We start from the raw sequence: 7,041 nt of genomic DNA on the forward strand, positions 1-7,041 counted from the left end.
GCCCAAAACGTCGATTCTCCTGCTCCTCGGATGCTGCCTGGCCTGCTGTGCTTTTCCAGCACCACACTTTTCAACATGCAAGTAACTCGCCTGCTTTCTCCTCTCCATCCCTGAGGCACAAGTCAGAAGTGTGATGGAGTCTCCTCCCCACTTATCCAGACCAAGTGCAGCTCGAGAGGCTTGCCATCATCCAGGAAGAAGCAGCCCACTTGATTGGCACCATATCCACCACCTTCAGCTTATGGTTCTTTCACTGCCAAAGCACAATGGCAGTAGTGTGCACAATCAGTCTACTCTCAATCATCACTAAGGAGATGGAAGGTGTCATCAACAGTGCTATCAAGCAATAACCTGCTCACTGACACCCCGTTTGGGTTCCATCAGGACCATTCAGCTCCTGACCTTCTTGGTTCAAACATGAACAAAAGAGCTGAATTCTACAGGTGAGATGAGAGTGACAGCCTTTGACATCAACCTTGACCAAGTCTGGCATCAAGGAGCCCTAACAAAACTAGAATCAGTGGGTATCAGATGGTAAACTCTGATTGGAATAATGCTGGCACATAGGAAGATGGTTGTGGTTGTTGGAGGTCAGTCAAGTCAGCTGCAGGACATTTTTACACAATTTCCTCGGGATAGTGTCCTAGGCCCAATCATCTTCAGCCACTTCATCAATGACTTTCCCACCATCATGAGATCGGCACGTTAACCGATGTTTGCACAATGTTCACCACTATTTGTGACTTCTTAGATGCTGAAGCAATCCACATGTAAATGCAACAAGATCTGGATAATATCCAGGCTTGGGCTAACAAGTGGCAAGTAACATTCACATCACAGAAATACCAGACAATGACTATCTCAAATAAGAGACAATCTAATAACCACTCCCTTGACATTCAATGATGCTACCATCACTGAATTCCTGCACAATCAAAATCCTTGGGATTACCATGACCAAAAACTCAACTGGACTTGGCACATAAACACAGACTACAAGAATAGATGTTTAGGTTGAGGGAAGGGTTTTTGATCGTGGGGAATGCTATGTCTCGGTGTCTTCTTGAGATTCACTTCTGATTTGTACCTTGGAGGTGGTGGACAGGCAATAGGATGCAAGAGGTGCGTTACTCGTTGCAGAATTCCTAACCTCTGGCCTGCTGATGTAACCACAGTATTTGTATGGCTGTTCTAGTTTAGTTTTTGGTCAATATTGATCCCTAGGATGTTGATAGGAGGAGATACAAGGAGCAATAGTTAGATTTTCACTCGTTGGTGATGTAATTGCATGAACTTGTATAGCACAAATGTTAACTTTCCACTTTTAAGCCCAAGCAGGATGTTGTGTATGTCTTGCTGCACATGGACATGCACTGTTTTAATGACGAATTGCACGAGATATGATGAAATCAGTGAACATCCCACTTCTGATCTCATGATGGTGAAGTGTTGCTTCGATGTCAAGGGTGGTCCCTCTTACCTCATTTTGGAATTCAATTGCTTTGTCCACATGAATCAAAGCAGCAATGAGTTCTAGTGTTGAATGACTTTGGTAGGACGTAAACTGAGCATCAGTGAGTAAGCTGTTTGCAGTTTAAGTGGCAGTAGTGAACTAACAGTAGTAATGCTTATTAGATTATTTCAGTTGGTATAAGTAGAATACTTATTGAAATAAGAACATAAGCGCAAGCAAGCAGGATGAGAGGCATCAATTAAAATTTAATCAATAAAAATTTTTTTCTAATATAACGCTACAAGAGCAACTGGGTATGTGATGTGTGGTAGCTGCAGAATGTGAGTACTTATGGACACTTGTGTTCTCCAAAACACACCCGCAGTAAATTTCTGCGGTCAGAGGAGCATTCGCTCAGAGTCATTGAGGCTGAGTTGTAGACACTACCACACATCAGTGAGTGGGACAGTTATCGGACGGTTTGTTCCCTGATGTTAGCACACCTCCTAGGATAGGCTTGTCTGATTTGGTCCATGGTCAGCCACACAAAAGTGTGACTGGGAACAAGGCAGATAAGAGTATCAAGACGTTGGAAGTGGAACATTCTCATCTTTTTTCAAATATGCAATAGGTTCCAGGTTTTTGCAACCTGCATAGATGTAAGGAGGGACTGCAGGACAGACAAGCAAGCTGTTGTACAGGAAACCATTCAAACAGGACAAGTTAATAGGAATGTATTGGTAGTAGGGGGCTGAATAGTCAGGCAGATGGACACAGTTCCCTGTAGCTGAGAGCAATAGTCCCGATGGCTATGTTGCTTGTTGCTTGTCCAGTGCCAGGTTCAGGACTTCTGCTCTGAACCAGAAAGGAATTTGCAAAGGAAAAGGATCCAAATATTGTTATTAAAAGATGGTACCAAATGACATACGCAGGAATAAAACAAGATTCTGCTTAGAGAGTAGGAGGACTTGGAACTAAATTAAAAATCAGAACCTCAAAATCTTTAATCTCTGGATTAGTTCCTGATCCCTAAACAAATTGGCAAATGGTAAAGACTAGAGACTTAAATGTGTGGCTTAAAGAATGGTATGGGAGAAATGGGTTTTGAATCCTGGAACACTCGCACCAGCACTGGGATCAGTTGGCATAATCTTCATCTGAACTGTGCTAAGACTAGTGTTCTTGCAAGTCATGATAATTAGAGTGGAAGAGAGAGCTTTAAGCTAATAGTTGGCGGGGGGTGTGGGGAGGAGGAAGAGGAGGAGGAGGACTACCTCTTCCATAATAATAGTAATTGTTTCCAGGTCCGCACCTACCTTTGTCTCTTTGTCAATTACTGGCATAGTATTCGTGTCCGCCACTGTGAAGACCAATACAAAACACCTATTAATGCTTTGGTCATTTCATCATATCCCATAACTAAATACCCCTTCTCATTCTCTAAACAACCAACATTTACTTGAGCCACTCTTTTTTTTTGTTTTATATATTTATAGAAACTTTTGCTATCTGTCTTTATAGTCTGTGCTGGTTTTCTCTCATTGTCACAAAGCTGGTCCTTTTTCTAAAAGCTGCCATTTTTCTCAAGGATCGTGTGTCCTTGGTTTTGTTTTCAGAGGGGTCGTAAACCACTCAGGCTCTGTATAGACTGGTTTGGTAGAGAGATCAAAGGCCTTTTTGTTCATACATAAAGAGATAAGACTTTAGGCCAAAGCGTAAAATTTAGAAGTGACCTGTATAATGAAAGGGGAGTGGTCAGTCCTAGAAACTGGAGTCTTGGTTGAGTCAGTTCAGCAACCTGTAAGCCTTTGTTTCACTTTTTTGCTCTGTGTTTACGGCGTTTGTTTATTGGGACTGTTGTGTATATCAGGAACAGCATAATTAAGTCTAGTTTGGATAGACTGAGTTCTGCAGGTGTTCTTTATTCTATTCTTTGTGTTTCATTCCATAATGTTGTGAATAAAATTTTGTCTGTTTTAAAAACTGGTAGTTAACCTAGCTAGTTTACTGTGGGTAACTTTCACTGTACACTTACTGAAACAAATTGCAAAATTACAGTCTGGGCTGCTTGCTTAAGAATGTTTTGAGCGGTCTGGTTTAGTCCATAACAGATTGGGGGCTCTTTGTGGGATTTTAAACAGCAAATTGGTAGGTGCTAGTGTCTTTATTTTGGCTGTTGGTTTGGTTGGGTAGACAAAGTTTGGGATAGCAATGGCTGGAAGTGGACGCAGGAGTTTTCTGGAAATGGACGCAGGAAAAGTGAATAAGATCAAGATGTTGGAATTAGCAGACAAGCCGGGTATTGGTGCTACTTCCTTCTCTGAGGAAAGGAGAGATGATTACTGCAGTAGCTCCGCATTTAAATTTGCTGGAAACACCATCAGAATCTATAGAGATGGCAAGAATTCAATTGCAAATGAAGCAGCCTGTGTTAGAGGCGAGAGATAAGGAAAGGGCAGTAGAACTGAAGCAGTTTGAATTATAATTAAAAGAAGAAGAAAGGCAAAAAGAGAGAGCAGCAGTTAAGGGAAGAAGGAGAGCAGCAGAAGAGAAAGAAAAAGAGATTGTTTGAACTTCAAATACTGACACTTAAGAAGGAAATCCTGCTTAAAAAGCTGAATATAAAGGCTGTAGGTAGGCTTAGTGAGGAAGAGAGTGAGGATGAGCAAGCCCCCTGGTAGTCAATGTTTAAGTTTGATCAAGCATTGCCTAAATTTGATGCAAAGGATGTGGAAGCCTTTTTCATCTCATTTGAAAAAGTAGCTAAACAAATGCAGTTGCCAGTAACCATGTGGGCTTTGTTGATCCAAACAAAACTTGTAGGTAGCGCTAGTGAGATCTTTGCATCACTATCAGAGGAGCTATCTGGGGACGTTGAGGAGGTGTATATGCATAGACAATGTTTCAGGAATCTAAGGAGGGACCCTGATCAAACCTATATTGAGTTTGAAAGGATCAAGCAAAGTAATTTCGATAGATGGATAAGAGCTTTAAAGATAGAGCAAACCTACAATGCCCTTAGAAAAGTAATTATTTTGGAGGAATTCAAAAACTCACTGCCTGAAGCAATGCAAACTCATGTGGAAGAGCAGAGAGTTAAAATGGCAAGGTTAGTAGCTGAACTGACTGACGATTATGAGCTGGTTCATAAAACACGGTTTGGCTTCCGGAATCAATTTCAGTCCATGAGGGATAGAAAGGGAAAGGTAGATCTCAGTGAAGGTCATAAGGAGAACTTACCACAGGGCAAAAAAGAAACCCTTGAGGGGGACAACAAAGATAAAAAACTCTGGTGTTTTCATTGTAATGAAGTGGGCCACATGAAATCACAGTGTTGGTGGGCTAGGAGAAAGCCAAATGTAGGAAAACAGGACAAGCCTGGAAGTTTCATTCGCATGGTAATAGAAAGCCCAATGGAAGCTAGAAAGCTAAATCAGAGGTTGGGTAAGGAGGAAGTACCAGATCTGCTTAAAAAATATACTTGCAAGGGTAAAGTTTATTCACATGGGCTAGGAGTAGCAGGTAAAGAGGTTTCAATATTAAGGGGACACAGGATCCTCTCAGTCTGTGACGCTGAAGGATGAGAAGATACGCACTCCTGAAGGTCTATTTCCAGAAAAGGTTCTGGTAACAGGAATACATGGTGAGACAAAAAGTGCTCAATTATGTAAAGTGAGGCTAGAGTGTCCAGAGAAGAGTGGAAAATTTGTGGTAGGAGTACTGGATAATCTCTCAGCTCCAGTAATGCAATTTCTCCTTGCAAATGACATAGCTGATTCACCGGTAGGCATGCTGCCTACTCTAGGTGAAAAGCCAGTGGAGACACAGGCAACTGAAGCACTGCAGGAGTCTTATTTGGAAAGTTTCACAGATTGTGTCCTAACAAGGCTCATAGAGGCATAAGCTGAAGCAGGAGAGATAAAAGACACAGACAAAGAAGCTGAAATAGCTTTATCAGAGACTTTTTTTGATCAGATAAGTGGGACAGAACAGGAGCAAATAGGTAAACATGCAGGTATTTTTAGCTTGGCTCAGCTTATTGAGTTACAGCAGAATTTAAGGCAGTTATACCAAACTGCATATACCGAGGAGAGTGAATATATCCTTGTGTGTTATTAACTGAAAAATGATGTCTTAGTGAGGAAATGGAGACCATCACACTTTCAAGCTGACGAGAAATGGGCAGAAGTTCATCAGATTGTTTTGCCAGTAGGGTATAGAAAGGAGCAGTTGCAAGTAGTGCATGAGCTACCACTTGGAGGTCATTTCGGGGTACGGAAAACACAGGCTTAAATCCAAAGACATTTTGACTGGCCTGGACTACACAAGGATGTAGTTGAAATTTGCCAGACATGTCATACATGTCAGTTAATTGGTAAACCACAGGCAGTAATAAACCTGCACCGTTAATACCTATTCCAGCACTTGAGGAACCTTTCAAAAGAGTCTGATTGATTGCATAGATCCCGTACCTCAAACAAAAAGTGGGAATAAATATTTATTAACAATAATGGATGTAACGACTAGATTTTCAGAGGCAATCCCATTATGCAATATCACAGCTAAAAGGGATGTAGAAGAATTAATCAAATTTTTTACTAGATACGGACTACCAATAGAGATCCAGTCAGATCAAGAATTAAACTTCACACCCAAGCTATTCAAGGAGCTTATAGATAACTTTAGAATAAAGCAATTTGCATCTACTGCGTACCATCTAGAATCACAGGGAGCACTAGAGAGATGGCATCAAGCACGAAAGACCATGTTGATGGCTTATAGTCAGGATTATCCAGTTGATTGGGATACGGGAGTTCAGTTTGTCCTTTTTGTGATCAGAGATGCACCAAATTAATCAACCACATTCAGTCCATTTGAATTACATTTTTGGGCATGAAGTAAGAGTACCATTAGAATTGATTAAGGAGAAATTAATAAGTCAGAATTCAGAGACCACACATTTGGAATATGTGTCAAATTTTAGAGAATGATTAAATAGAGCTGGAGAGGTGGCGAGACAGCATTTAAAAGTATTGCAGCATACAATGAAACAGGAAGCAGACAAGAAATCACAAATTTACAATTTTGCTATCGGTGTTAAGGTATTAGTGTTACTTCCAGTAATAGGTAAACCTTTAAAAGCAAGGTTTAGTGGACCTTCTCAAATCGAGAAGAAATTGAGGGAAGTGAACTACTTGATTAGGACACCAGATAGGAAGAAATCTCACAGCATCATGTGAGAATGCTGAAAAGGTATTTTGATAGGGAAGGACAGCTTAGATTACTTACAGTGTGGAAACAGGCCCTTCAGCCCAACAAGTCCACACCGACCCGCCGAAGCGCAACCCACCCAGACCCATTCCCCGACATTTACCCCTTCATCTAACACTACGGGCAATTTAACTTGGCCAATTCACCTAACCTGCACATTTTTGGACTGTGGGAGGAAACCGGTGCACCCGGAGGAAACCCACACAGACACAGGGAGAACGTGCAAACTCCACACAGAGAGTCGCCTGAGGCAGGAATTGAACCCGGGTCTCTGGCGCTGTTAGGCAGCAGTGCTAACCACTGTGCCACTGTGCCGC

This window comes from Chiloscyllium plagiosum, chromosome 19, assembly GCF_004010195.1.
Source record: "Chiloscyllium plagiosum isolate BGI_BamShark_2017 chromosome 19, ASM401019v2, whole genome shotgun sequence".
NCBI lineage: Eukaryota > Metazoa > Chordata > Chondrichthyes > Orectolobiformes > Hemiscylliidae > Chiloscyllium > Chiloscyllium plagiosum.